Genomic DNA, 13,343 nt, shown 5'->3' on the forward strand with positions numbered 1-13,343 from the left:
GGCAATGGGACTTGCAGGGTCTCAGAGGAGGTGTTGGGGTCTCCCCAGGAAGCCTCGCTTCTCTAGGAAGGGAATGTTTATGGGACAAGGGAGGGAGCTCTGAGGGACCCCGGGGCCTGAACCTGGCTGCCTGCCCAGGCCACTTACACATTATGGAGTCAGGGAGAGCTCCCCCAACTGGAGCCTGTCTTCTACAAGCTCAGACAGCCACAGCCAGCCTGGTCCCCATGGTATGTGAAACCCAAAACTTCAGGAGCCAGGAAGTCTCCACAGCTGGCCTGCTCCCAGCAGTCCAGCCCCATGTCCCAGAACCAGCAGCGCTGAAGGGACCAGCTGGGTGAGCGCAGTTGTGGTGCCAGACCACTCAGCCCCAGAGATTTCAGGTACAGACCCCTTCTCAGACCCCAGCCTGGGAGCTCATGCTCTACTATTTGCTCATTCAGTGCACGTGGTAATCGACACCAGAGAGAGAAAGAGGTGCATTGCCCAAGAGGACAGAACTGAACTAGCCCCTTTACTTCCATGTCCAGGACATGCCTTCTGCCATAATGTGAGATAAGGTTTGGGCTTTGGACCCTCTTGACTTGGAGTTCCAGGGGCCACTCCCTGACTGTGAAACCTCCAGCAGCTTAACCTCTCTCTGAGGTTCACTTTGCTCATCGAGTACATAATAAGAGTCATAAGGCCTGAGGGGAGGGTGAAGATTGTAAACCGGGACCAAGTACTAAGCAACTTTGCACGGAATATGTTACTTAGGACTTACAACTCCAAGAGGTAGGTGTTTTCAGTAAGTCCATTTAACAGATGTGGAGCCTGAGACTGGAAGGCGGAGGTACTTTCAGCAGGGAGCAAAGGAGGCACAGCGACAGCAACGAGGTCTGGACGTCTCCGTGCCTGTGCTTGGCTGGGGCAGCAGGGGAGGCCGCGGGCAGGCGGCGACCTTCGGGAGCCGGGAGCAGAACGAGGCCTGGGCCTGGGGCGGGAGGCCGGGCGTGCAGGAACCACCAGGTGGCGCCGCTGACACCTGCTGCGGAGCTGCCGGCGAGCGGGCTCCGGAGGTCGCTCCACAGGAGACACCAGTGCCGCCCGAGAGAAGAGCATCTTCCGAGGTGCCGCCGGGGTCTCGGGGAAAGGATAAGAGTTGTGACTCACCCGTGTCTGCGACCCTCACCCCTCCGTACCGGCTCCCTCAGCCCAGCCCTCGCCCACCGCAGCTGGCCCGACAGCCCCGGACAGCTCGCCCCTCCGCAAACAGCCCTCGGGACGCCCCCACCCCGTGGCCGACTTCACTGGCGGTCAGTAGCTCCTTCTCCCCCCAGCAGCCCAGCGGTGGTCCCCGGGTACCCGCTCCCCGACCCCCCCCACCCCCACTCGGGCTGCCCCTCGGGACCCCGGAGCAATCCTTCCGCAGGCCTGCTCCCACCCACCCTCGCACTCGCCCACCCGATTTGGCTCCGGAGATCGTTGCCGGGCCCCTGCCAGCGTGAGCCCTTCTCCCCACCCGGATTCCACCACCTGTTCCCGGGACCTTTCCCAGCCGTTTCCCCAGCGGCTCTTCCTAGCGATGGGAGAAAAAGAACAAAGACCAGACTTTGCTGCGACTCCTGAGGCAGCAAAGGTTACAGATTGTAACACTCCTCTATTCCCGCAGGGACTTCCTTTAATGTTTTACCGCTGTAGCTTCATCACTGTGGTCAGTGTAACTTCCCTCTGATAACTGCACACCTCCTCCTGCCCAGGATATATGTTAACAGTCTTCTTTCAACATATGACCGCTGATACACATCTGAGGGGTCTCAGGACTGTTCTACTAGACAATGAAATAACCTTACCCTAACAACAGGATAAGTGCAGCTCTTTCTGCCCACGGTCCGTCCCGTACTGTAATACAAACACCTGTTTGGCACCCAAAACATCTCGAGAATTCTTTTTTGACTCTTTGCTGTGCAGCCCCATATCACTAGTACCCCCACCCTCCTTGTGGTCCACTGCCCGTATAGACCATCCCTGCTTCTCTCCACTCAGGACTTTCAGCAGCTACCACTCTGTACTGACCCCTAGGCCGTGGGTTCAAGGCACCTGGCAGCTGCTTCCCCATGCAGGCACCCTCTGGGGATCAGAGGGAGTGCCGGGATTTAGACAGCTTGACCTCCTGCTGGCTGGGTGACTTCTGCACCTGTAGGCCAGGAAGACTCCAACCCTTGCTGGGTTCACTGCCAGACACTGGATGATGTGATGACCTCACCCCTGGCCATTGTCAGGTACTCATCTTGCTCATGCTGACCTCTACAGTGAATGGCAGGGGCCTGGGACCTAGAAAGAAATAGGACAGAGGCTCAGCCGGTGGACATGGGTAAAAGGCCACGTCCAGGATGAGCTGGGGGCTAAAAAGGGCTAGGGTTGAACTAGGAGAGCCTCCTGCCTCCCTCCTGTTTTCTGGGCCTCTCTCAGGTCCTATGGCGGAGTAACTCCCCCATGAGAAACTCCAGGCTGTGCCCCCACTGCAACACAGGGACACACATATGCAAAGATACCAGGTGTGCTGGCCCAGCCATGGGCAGGGGGAAGCTTTCCAACTTCAGATTCCAGGCAAACCTTGCTGAGGGGGACCGGTGACATCTGGAATCTCAACAACTGCTCTTCAAAAAATATTGTTAAGAAAATAAAAAACCAAACCACAGGAGTGCCTGGGTAGCTCAGTCAGTTAAGCATCTGACTCTTGATTTCGTCTCAGGTCACGATCTCAAGGTTCATGGGATTGATCCCCTCATCAGGCTCTGTGCTGATAGCACAGAGCCTGCTTGGGATTCTCTCTCTCTCTCTCTCTCTCTCTCTCTGCACCTCCCCCCACTCATGCACTCTCTCTCAAAATAAATAAATAAACATTTTTTTAAAAAAACTACAGACTGGGAAATACACTTGCAAAGCATGCATCTGATAAAGGACTTGTCACCACAATCTATAAAGAACTCTCAATACTCAATAACAAAAATCCCAATTTTTAAAAATCGGACAAAAGATTTGAAGCAATACTTCATCAAAGAAGAGATACACATGACAAATAATTGCATGAAATGAACTTCAAAATCACTAGTTATTCAGAAAATGCAGATTAAAACCACAACAAGATACAATACCAAGAGCTAGTGAGGATGCAGAGCAACTGAAACTCTCATACTTTGCTGATGGGGATTCAAAATAGTATAATCATAAATTGGAGCAAGAACATTCCAGAGGTCATCAGGCCCTGGGTGCTGAATGATATGGACCAAATAACAACAACAAAAGGTACAATCACTTTGAAAAACACTTTGGGGGGGGGGCACCTCGGTGACTCAGTTGGTTAGCCTTCCAACTTTGGCTCAGGTCATGATCTCATGATTGGTGAGTTCAAGCCCCGAGTCAAGCTCTGTGCTGACAGCTTGGAGCCTGGAGCCTGATTCGGGTTCTGTGTCTCCCTCTCTATCTGTCCCCCACCCCCTCACACTCTGTCTCTCTCTGTCTCTCTGTCTCTCTCTCAAAAGTAAATAAACATTAAGAACTAAAAGAAAAATATTTTGGCAGATTCTTCTAAATATAAATACGTATGAACCATATGATCAAACCTCCCACTTCTAGGTATCTACCCCACAGAAAGGAAAACATGTTGTCACACAAATCTGTATGCTAATGTTCATAGCAGTTTTATTCATAATCACCCAAAACTGTGGGGAAAAAAACAATTGTCCATCACCTGATCAACTGGTGACTGGATATATGAGTAGTGAGACATCCATACAATGCAATATTACCAGTAGTAAAAAGGAATCAACTACCAATACACATAATAATGTGAATAAATCTCAGAATTACTTTGCTAAGTGAAAGAAGCCAAACCCAAAAGGCTATGCTTCCATTTATATGACTGTGGAAAATTAATAAAGGAAATTTCACTAAAACCAAGCCGGGAGGTTAGGAAGATGGGTTCTCAAGCTTTGCTAGTAGTCATCAATTGCAAATGCAACAGAAAGAACTGAGCCTTTCAGGTGGATACTACTTTATTACCCTAACAAGAGGAAGAAAGGTTTTCATCCCCCACCCCCACCCCCACAACAGCCCAGCCAATGAGAGACATACTCAGCCAATGAGAAGCCACTGTAGTTGAACTTCCCCAGGTGAGTCCAATGGACTTGCTTATAACAGACTTCCCACCTTCCCCCTTTCTTCTGTTAAAATACATTTCTCTTTGGGAGGCAGGCGGGAGGGGGGAAAATGGGTGATGGGCATTGAGGAGGGCACTTGTTGGTATGAAGACTGGGTATTGTATGTAAGCGATGAATCATGGGAATCTACCCCAAAACCAAGAGCACACTGTACACACTCTATGTTAGCCAACTTGACAATAAATTATATTAAAAAAAAAACAAAAGGGGCGCCTGGGTGGCGCAGTCGGTTAAGCGTCCGACTTCAGCCAGGTCACGATCTCGCGGTCCGTGAGTTCGAGCCCCGCGTCGGGCTCTGGGCTGATGGCTCAGAGCCTGGAGCCTGTTTCCGATTCTGTGTCTCCCTCTCTCTCTGCCCCTCCCCCGTTCATGCTCTGTCTCTCTCTGTCCCAAAAATAAATAAATGTTGAAAAAAAAACAAAAAACAAAACTTTTCTCTCCTTTATGTGGCAGACATGCCTCTGATTTTGCCATAGCTGGTTTGTTCCATATTGTAATCCTCTGCTGTTCCTGAACAAACCCATTTTTGCTGGTGAAATAACCAGCAGTTTTATTTTTAAGATGAACACAACATTCTAGAAAAGGTAAAATTATAGGGACAGAATTCAGAGCAGTGACTGCCAGGGACTAGAGCCGGGGAGAGAGGATTGATTACAAAGGGGCATGAAGGAGTTCTTGGGGTAATGGAAAAATTCTCTATTTTGATGGCAACTGCATGACCTTATACCTTTAAAAACCTCACTGAACTACAATACCTGAAAAGGAAAAATATTGTAGGTAAATTATACCTCCATAGACCAGATTTAGTTTAAAAAGATACAATTATCTAAAACAGCAAACAATGAGGTAATAGGAATAAAATGAATAAATCTAACAAAACATATGTAAGATCTTTTTGGAAACAATTAACTGTAGAATCAGGCCATCAAAGACTGCTGATATTAGAATTATCTGACAAATCATAAAATAAATTATCTAAAGGAAGAAAAGAAGATATTGGAAACATGATGAAACAAGAAAATGCAAAAGCAACCAGGTAAATTTTGGGGGGGAAAACACAAATAGAAACTCTAGAAATAGAGGCGCCCCGGGGGCTGTCAGTTAAGTGGCCAACTCTTGATTTCAGCTCAGGTCATGGTCCCAGGTTCATGGGATCATGCCCCCCATCAGGCTCCATGCTGAGCTTAAAGACTCTCTCTCCCTCTGCCCCTCCCCCAATCTTGCTCATGCATGTGCATGCTCTCTCTCTCTCTCTCTCTCTCTGTCTCAGAAATAAATAAACATAAAAAAAAAAAAGAAAAGAAACTCTAGAAATATAACATATAAAAATTAGGGGTGCCTGGGTGGCTCAGTCATTTAAGCATCCGACTTCAGCTCAGGTCATGGTCTCGCAGTTTGTGGGTTCGAGCTCCACATCAGGCTCTGTGCTGACAGCTCCCTCTCTCTCTGCCCCTCCCCCACTCATGCTCTGTCTCTCTCTCAAAAAAAAAAAAAAATATATATATATATATACAAATTTAAAAAGTAAGTGGATAAATTAAACAGCAAATTAGATACAGCTAGAGATAAAATTACTGGACAGGCTTGAGACAGATCCAGAGATATTGTCAAAATGCAGCATGGAAATACAGACATGAAAAATATGAAGAAAAAAAATCAAACATAAAAGACAGAGTAAGAAAGTTGGCTGCATCTAATAATATTAATTTCAGAAACAGAGACTGAAAAACTGGGAAGTAAGCATTGTCTCTTTGAAGAGATAATGGTTAAAACGTTTCCAGTATTGATTCAGGAAGCCCAATAAATTCCAAGAATAATAAATATAAAAAAGTCCATAACCAGAAACATTCCAGTAAAACTACAAAATGCCAAAAACAAAGAGAGGATGTTAATAGACAAAATGATTTTAAAAAGCCACAAAACACAATATCTATAGCATGGCCACAAGTATACAGCTAACTTCTCAATGGAACCCAAAAGGTAGTGCAATGTTATCTTTGAATTGTGAAGAAAAAGTAGTATCCACCTAGAATTATACACTAGGATAAATTATTTTTTTAACGCTTATTTTTGAGAGAGAGAGAGCAGGGGAGGGGCAGAGAGAGGGGGACAGAGGATCTGAAGCAGGCTCTGCACTGACAGCAGAGAGCTCAATGTGGGGTCGAACACATGAACCGTGACATCATGACCTGAGTCGAAGTCAGTTGCTCAAATGACTGAGCCACTTAGGCACTCCTAGGATAAATTATTTTTAAGAACACTGGAAAAATACATTTTCAGTCAAAAGTAACAGAAAGAAGTAAATTCTGAGATACAAAAGGGGATGCGGAGAAGAAAGAAGCATGTAGATAAATCAAAACAAATTGAGCCTGACAAACAATACCAGCAATGCCTAGTTTGTGGGATTCAAAGTATCAAGGTAGGAGTCCCAGCACTGGTTACGGTGGAATAAATAATACCCCACCCCACGTCTTCCACCCATTACAACTAAAACCTTGGACAGAGTCCACAAAGCAACTAATAGAGGACTGCAAAGTAGGTAATAACAGACTGGAGAGAGAAATCAAAACTCAGGGAAATAGGGGCACCTGGGTGGCTCAGTTGGTTAAGCGTCCGACTTTTGCTCAGGTCATATCTCCCATTTTGTGAGTTTAAGCCCCATATGGGGCTCTGTGCTGACAGCTCTGAGCCTGGAGCCTGCTTCGGATTCTGTGTCTCCCTCTCTCTGCCCCTCCCCTGCTTGTGCTCTGTCTCTTTCTCTCAAAAATAATAAACATTAAAAAATTAAAAAAAAAAAAACTCAGGGAAATATATGGCAGTGAGTTTATGGTTTTCTTTGGTTTTTCATCATCCCAAGTCTCCAGTTCACACTCAGAACATCCTGGATCCCAGAACTGCACAGCGGGCACAGGAAGAAAGAGCTCCAAGAGAAACTCTCTTGTTCTGGTCAGAAGACTAAGAGGGAGAGGGTAAGGGGAAACCCTGCTTTTATTTTTATTTTTATTTTTTAACATTTATTCATTTTTGAGAGATACAGTGTGAACGGGGGAGGGGCAGAGAGAGAGGGAGACACAGAATCCCATGCCGGCTACAGGCTCTGAGCTGTCAGCACAGAGCCCAACACAGGGCTTGAACTCAGGAACCGGGAAATCATGACCTGAGCCAAAGTCAGAGGCTTAACCGACTAAGCCACCCAGGCGCCCCCCTGCTTTATTTTTAATCCCACCCAAGCCTGCCCTGAGGCACTCTCATGGCAGTAATGGTGACATAGCAGCAGCAGACGCGCCCACAATAACAGAGAAACCAGGAGACAGAGGGGAAAAAAAACCCCAAAAACCTTTGCCTGATAGAAACTAGCAAAGGGAAAGAGTGTGGGGGGAATCCCCCTGTTTTTTTCTCTCTTCCTTTCCTCTAACTGCTTCCCCTAAGAGGTAGATGACCTCACAGGAAGTGCATGACAAGAAGTGCAAGGGGAAACTAAACTCTTGGCCTTCTTATCTTTATGAGGAGGAAGCTTGAAAAAGGAATTCCATAAGCTGTATATGAAGCCCCAAGCCCATCTCCAAGATAGACACACATGGAACGGATCACTGAAAGCATACCACAGGCTTTGAGAACCAAACTGTGGTGTAGATCCCCACCCTGGTCTCAGAATGGCCCATGGGCAGTGGAGGGTGGATGGAGGGGAACAGGGGGGTGGGATGCACACACAGGACAGATCCAAACACCACAGCCAAGTTTTTAAATGGCACTGAAACCACAGCCCACAGAAGGTGTGTTGGGACTTGCGGTCTGAACGTAGCTCAACTGTCTGCCAAAACAGAGACGTCAACATTCTCCGTAGAACTTTAACAGGACCCAGCATCTCATAGCATAATAATACTTAAAATGTCCAGGATAATCCAAATTTACTTGGCATACAAGGAAACAGGAAAACTCAACAGCCCACAAGGTAAAAGACATGAATCCCAAGATGTTGGAATGATTAGACAAAGACTTTCGTGTAGCTGTTTTATCACTATGCCCCCATGAAATAAATGTAAACAGTCTTGAAATGAATGGAAAGATAGACCTTCTCAGCAGAAAATAAAAGCCATAAAAAAAAGTCAAATGGAAAATTTAAAGCTGACAAATATGATAACTGAAACAAAAAGTTAATTGGAAGTCTTCAGTAGCAGAATGGAGATGAGACAGGAAAGAATCAGGAGACTTAAAAACAGATCAAAAGAAATTATCCAACCTGAACAGGCAGGAAAAATAAGATTTTAAAAAATGAACAGAGCCTTAAAGACCCATGGGACAATATAAAAAGATCGAACACATATGTCATTGGAATTCTGGAGGAAGAGGAACTTGAGACCAATGAAGAAAGGAATATTTAAACAAACAATGGCTGAAAACCTCTCAAATACAGTGAAAGACATAAAATTAAAGATTTAAGATCAGTGAGGGGCGCCTGGCTGGCTCAGTCGGTTGAATGTCTGACTTTGGCTCAGGTCATGATCTCACAGTTCGGTTCATGGGTTCAAGCCCTGCATCAGGCTCTGTGCTGACAGCTCAGAGCCTGGAGCCTGCTTCGGATTCTGTGTCCTGCTCTCTCTCTCTCTGCCCACCCCCTCTCAAAAATAAACATTTTAAAATTTTTGAAAAGAAAGCAAAACAAAACAAAACAAAACAAAAAAACAAGTAGTGTTTAAAAAAAAAGATCAGTGAACGGATCAACTCAAAGATAATCATGTCCAGACACATCATAATTAAACTAGTGAAAACCAAAGATCAAGAAATAAATCGTCAGAGCAGCCAGAGAATAACAAAGCATTGCATTCAATCATTCAAACTACTACAGATTCCTCATCAGAAACCATGGAGGCCAGAAGAGAGAAAAACCATGCTTCAAGCACTCAAAGAAAGAGCCATCAACCCAGAATCCTCTATCCAGCAAAAATATCCTGTAGCAATGAAGGAGAAAGAAAGATATTCTCCCATTATGGAAAAGTTCACAGCCAACACACCACCTGCTAAAGGAAATTTCATAGGGAAGAGAAACAGCATCACAGGGAAGCTTCAAACTTCTATAATGTAGGATAAACAACAGAAATGATGATTATCCAAGAGAATATGACAGATTATTTTTCTCCTCTTAAATTCTTTAAAGTAACATGATTACTGAAAGCAAAAAATTATAACATTATCTGGTGAGGATTTTTCATGATTTTAGATTTAACATGTATGAAAATGACAAAAAGGACCTCTATGGTTTACCATTTCACTTGAAATGGTAAAATATTAATTTTAACTAGACTGTGAAAAGTTCAGTGTATCTGTTGTAATCCCTATAGTAACTACGAAAACACTACTTCAATAAATGGTGCTGGGACAACTGGATATCTAGACACAACAGAAGGAAGTTTTTGTTTGGAATAATGGCAAAGTTTTATAAATAGAGACTGGTGATGGTTGTACAACATTGTACAATATTGTGAGTATAAGTGACGTCACTGAATTGCACCTTAAAAATGTTTAAAGTGGAAAATGTTATGTATATTTTACCACAAGTTTTAGGAATTAATAATGTCATATACCAAAAACAAAAACCACTGAACTGTATGCTTTAAATGAGTGAATTGTATGGTGTGTGAATCATGGCTCAGGAGAGCTTTCCTTTTTAAATGGGACAAACAGTCTTAACTACATGTGCTTGGAAATGAAGAGACACACTCTTAAATAACTCTTGGACCAAAAATAAGTTAAAAGAAACTCCTACTTGGCAACAAGAAGGAAAACACTGTCATAACAACACCTTTGGACGTAATGAAAGCCGTATGCAGAGAAAAGTGTCCTGTCTTAAAGGCATTTGATATAAAAAAGAAAAATGAGGGGCGCCTGGGTGGCTCAGTTGGTTAAGAGTCCAACTATTGATTTCGGCTCAGGTCATGATCTCATGGTTGGGGAATTTGAGCCCTGCCTCAGGCTCTGCTCTGACAGCATGGAGCCTGCTTAAGATTCGCTCTCTCCCTCTCTCTCTGTCTCTCTGTCTCTCTCTCAAAATAAATGAATAAGCTTATTAAAAATTAAAATAAATTAGTAAATATGAAGAAAAATGAAATGAATAAAAAATAAGGTTTGGGGATTGAGACTGTTGAATGTTTCTCAAAACTTAGATCCCTTTCCTTCAGGAAACACAAAAATGCGGGCCCCTACACACGTTTCCTGTGTATTTTAGTGGTTAATTCTTAACAGAACATTAAAGAGGTTAAAAAATATATTTACACATTAAAAAGCGGTCTATTAAAACTCTCAAAACTATTCTAAGTTTAAATATTTTTAATTATACCCCAAACAGAATTTGTTGTAATTTTACCTACCTGGGTTTACTGGAAGCAAACTCATCCATTAAGCTTTTAAAATCTACTAAATTTTTTTGGAGTCCTCTTATGGCTCTGATCTGAGGCCAGTGCCTCCCCAGCCTCACCCCGATTCTAGTCCCACATCTAAATACATTTCCCCTCTCACAGACAGGTGGGGGTTGGACAACTGATTTCTGGCCAGTGCAGTGCGGGAAGAAGGATGTATATTGCCTCCAGAGGAAGTGATATAAAACTCTTTATACAATCTTCCACGCGCTCTGTTTCCCCATCTGCCAGGCAAGTGGAGAGGAGCCTCCAGAACTACAGGAGGTGAAACTGCAAGATGGAAGGAGCCTGGGTCCCTGAGTTCCTGAGTGCAGGAGAGACCAAGAAGATGCCCAGGAGAGCCTCAAACCAGGAACATCCACACTGGAATGCTACACAATCCAGTACTGACTTTCCTTGTGTTAAACCACAAGCATTTGGGGATTGCTTGTCACATAGTGGTCGGATTTACCTTATCCCGTGTAGCTCCGGCCCAAGAATGAAAAAAATTATTTCTGTCTACATTTTCCAACCTACATTGTGGCTCTTCTCCCTCCAAAAGCAGACGTTTTCTGCAATAAATAGAGCAGAGAGCCGCCGAGCACTTCACCCTTTGTATCTACCACACATTTGCCAACAATGAATTCACACTCTGCAAGCCTTTGTCCAGGCGTAAAGCGGGGCATGTCCTGGCTGGAAACAGATGGCTCTCAGATGAAGGCAATTGCAAGAGAGCTTAAAGGAATCTTTACAGAGGATGAAATGGGCAGGGCGTAGGAACGCTATGGAGACAGAGTGCTGGCTCACAGACACTGCAGCAAGTCTGGGGTTGTATCTCCAGGCCCCAGAGAGTAGTTACCAGAATTCAGAGGGAGGCAGGGAGAGCTGTGTGGAAAGGGCTGCCTACCAGGCTGTGACGGGCACCGTGCCTGGAGTTGGGCAACAGGGATCCCACCCTGGCCCACCCTAGAAAGTCTTGAACATAAAAACATACAAGTGGAGGGCACCTGGGTGGCTCAGTCAGTTAAGCATCCAACTTCGGCTCAGGTCATGATCCTACAGTATGCGGGTTCAAGTCCCATGTCGGGCTCTGTACTGACAGCTCAGAGCCTGGGGGCTGCTTTGGATTCTGTGTCTCCTATCTCTGCCTCTCCCCTGCTCATGCTCTGTCTCTCTGTCTCTCTCAAACATACATATAAGTGAATTTATAAAAGACACATGAACATCCGGGAATCTGACACCCATTGCTGGGCCAGTTCAACCTGGAACCTGCTAACAGGGATCTCAAGACTATCAGTCTTCCGGCTCCAGAGAAGTGCTTCTCCCCCCAGATTGCCCCATGTTCTGACACAGGGGGGACTGGACCTAAGGCCAGAGGAGTGGGGGCTGTGCCCTTGTTGACAAAAGAGACTGTCTTTGCATGGGCCTAGGTAAAGGAAAGGGGCAGAGGAGCTACATAAGTAACAGAAAGACTAATTTGTTAAATCTTGCCCTCAGATAACTTGAATGCAATAGTTTTTGTATAACACACAACTATCTCCTAGTTGTATCAAACACCCACTCTCTCTCCTCTTCACGTTCCAATTCATCGTCCCAGAGATACTCACAGGTTAGCATGCTATGCCTAACAGGTGCAGACGGCAACTGCAGAAATTCTTAGTACATACCTATATATATGCATATGTACATGTATACACATTACATATATATATATACATATATATATATGCATGGGTATAAAATATATATGTGAGTTTGACATATACATGAAGTGAGCTACCAAAGTTGATTTAAAATGTGGTTAAGGGGTGCCTGGGTGTCTTAGTTGGTTGAGTGACTGACGCTTGATTTGGCTCAGGTCAAGATCCCAGGGTCCTGGGAATTAGCCCCACATCTCCACTGAGTGTGGAGCCTGCTTGAGATTCTCTGTCTCTCTCTCTCTTTCTCTCCCCCTCTATCCCTCTCCCCATCTTATGCTCTCTCTCTCTAAAATAAAATAAAAGTATAAAACGTGGTTAAAATCATAATGTGATAACAATTTACATCATAAAACTAAAATATTTTGTAGTATTTTCTATAACAAAGATAACTTGTGACATGTGATCCCCTCCAAGCACATGAATATGTTGGGTAAAATGTATGACATTTCCAAATCTGAGTATTGCTTTAAGAATGGTATTGATTGCTGCCTCAGCAGAGAGAAGTTTTCTCCAACTAGAATTGATAAAACAGGGACACCTGGGTGGCTTAGTCGGTTGGGTGTCCAACTTCAGCTCAGGTCATGATTTCACAGCTCCTGAGTTAGAGCCCCACGTCGGGCTCTGTGCTGACAGCTCAGAGCCTGGAGCCTGCTTTGGATTCTGTGTCTCCCTCTCTCTCTGACCCTCCCCTGCTCATGCTCTGTCTCTCTCTGTCTCAAAAAGAAACGTTAAAAAAAATTTTAGAATTGATAAAACAACACAACCACAGAACTACAATGATTCAAAAAAGGTTGCCTAATTTGGCATTACTACCCATACAAAACAAATTATATGACAATAGTGATTACAATGTGTTTAGTGACTTTACTGAGAAAAGTTAAAAAATAAATTTGACTACATAAACAGATAATACATAAGAATTCCATGTCTTTAATTTTTTTAAATTTTATTTTTTATTTCTTAAAATCTACATCCAAATTAGTTAGCATATAGTGCAACAATGATTTCAGGAGTAGATTCCTTAGTGCCCCTTACCCATTTAGCCCATC

At 44.4% G+C, this 13,343-nt stretch overlaps 2 long non-coding RNA genes across 2 annotated transcripts in view; one reads left to right on the forward strand and one right to left on the reverse strand.

The window, feature by feature from the left end:
• Nucleotides 1-1,179: 1,179 nt before the first annotated feature.
• On the forward strand, nucleotides 1,180-1,913 carry LOC121017625 (uncharacterized). The gene is made up of 2 exons (XR_005784835.1): nucleotides 1,180-1,295; nucleotides 1,652-1,913. It is a non-coding gene; the product is annotated as an uncharacterized LOC121017625 (long non-coding RNA).
• LOC121017626 (uncharacterized) overlaps nucleotides 1,641-13,343 on the reverse strand; it is a 23,489-nt gene continuing 11,786 nt past the window's right edge. Inside the window, exons 5-6 of the long non-coding RNA XR_005784836.1 lie at nucleotides 2,056-2,313; nucleotides 1,641-1,881 (exon numbers count right to left, since the gene is read on the reverse strand). This is a non-coding gene — a long non-coding RNA (uncharacterized LOC121017626). The remainder of the gene's footprint in view (nucleotides 1,882-2,055; nucleotides 2,314-13,343) is intronic.

The sequence above is a fragment of the Herpailurus yagouaroundi genome, unplaced genomic scaffold, assembly GCF_014898765.1.
Source record: "Herpailurus yagouaroundi ecotype Mexico unplaced genomic scaffold, PumYag 216, whole genome shotgun sequence".
Taxonomy (NCBI): domain Eukaryota; kingdom Metazoa; phylum Chordata; class Mammalia; order Carnivora; family Felidae; genus Herpailurus; species Herpailurus yagouaroundi.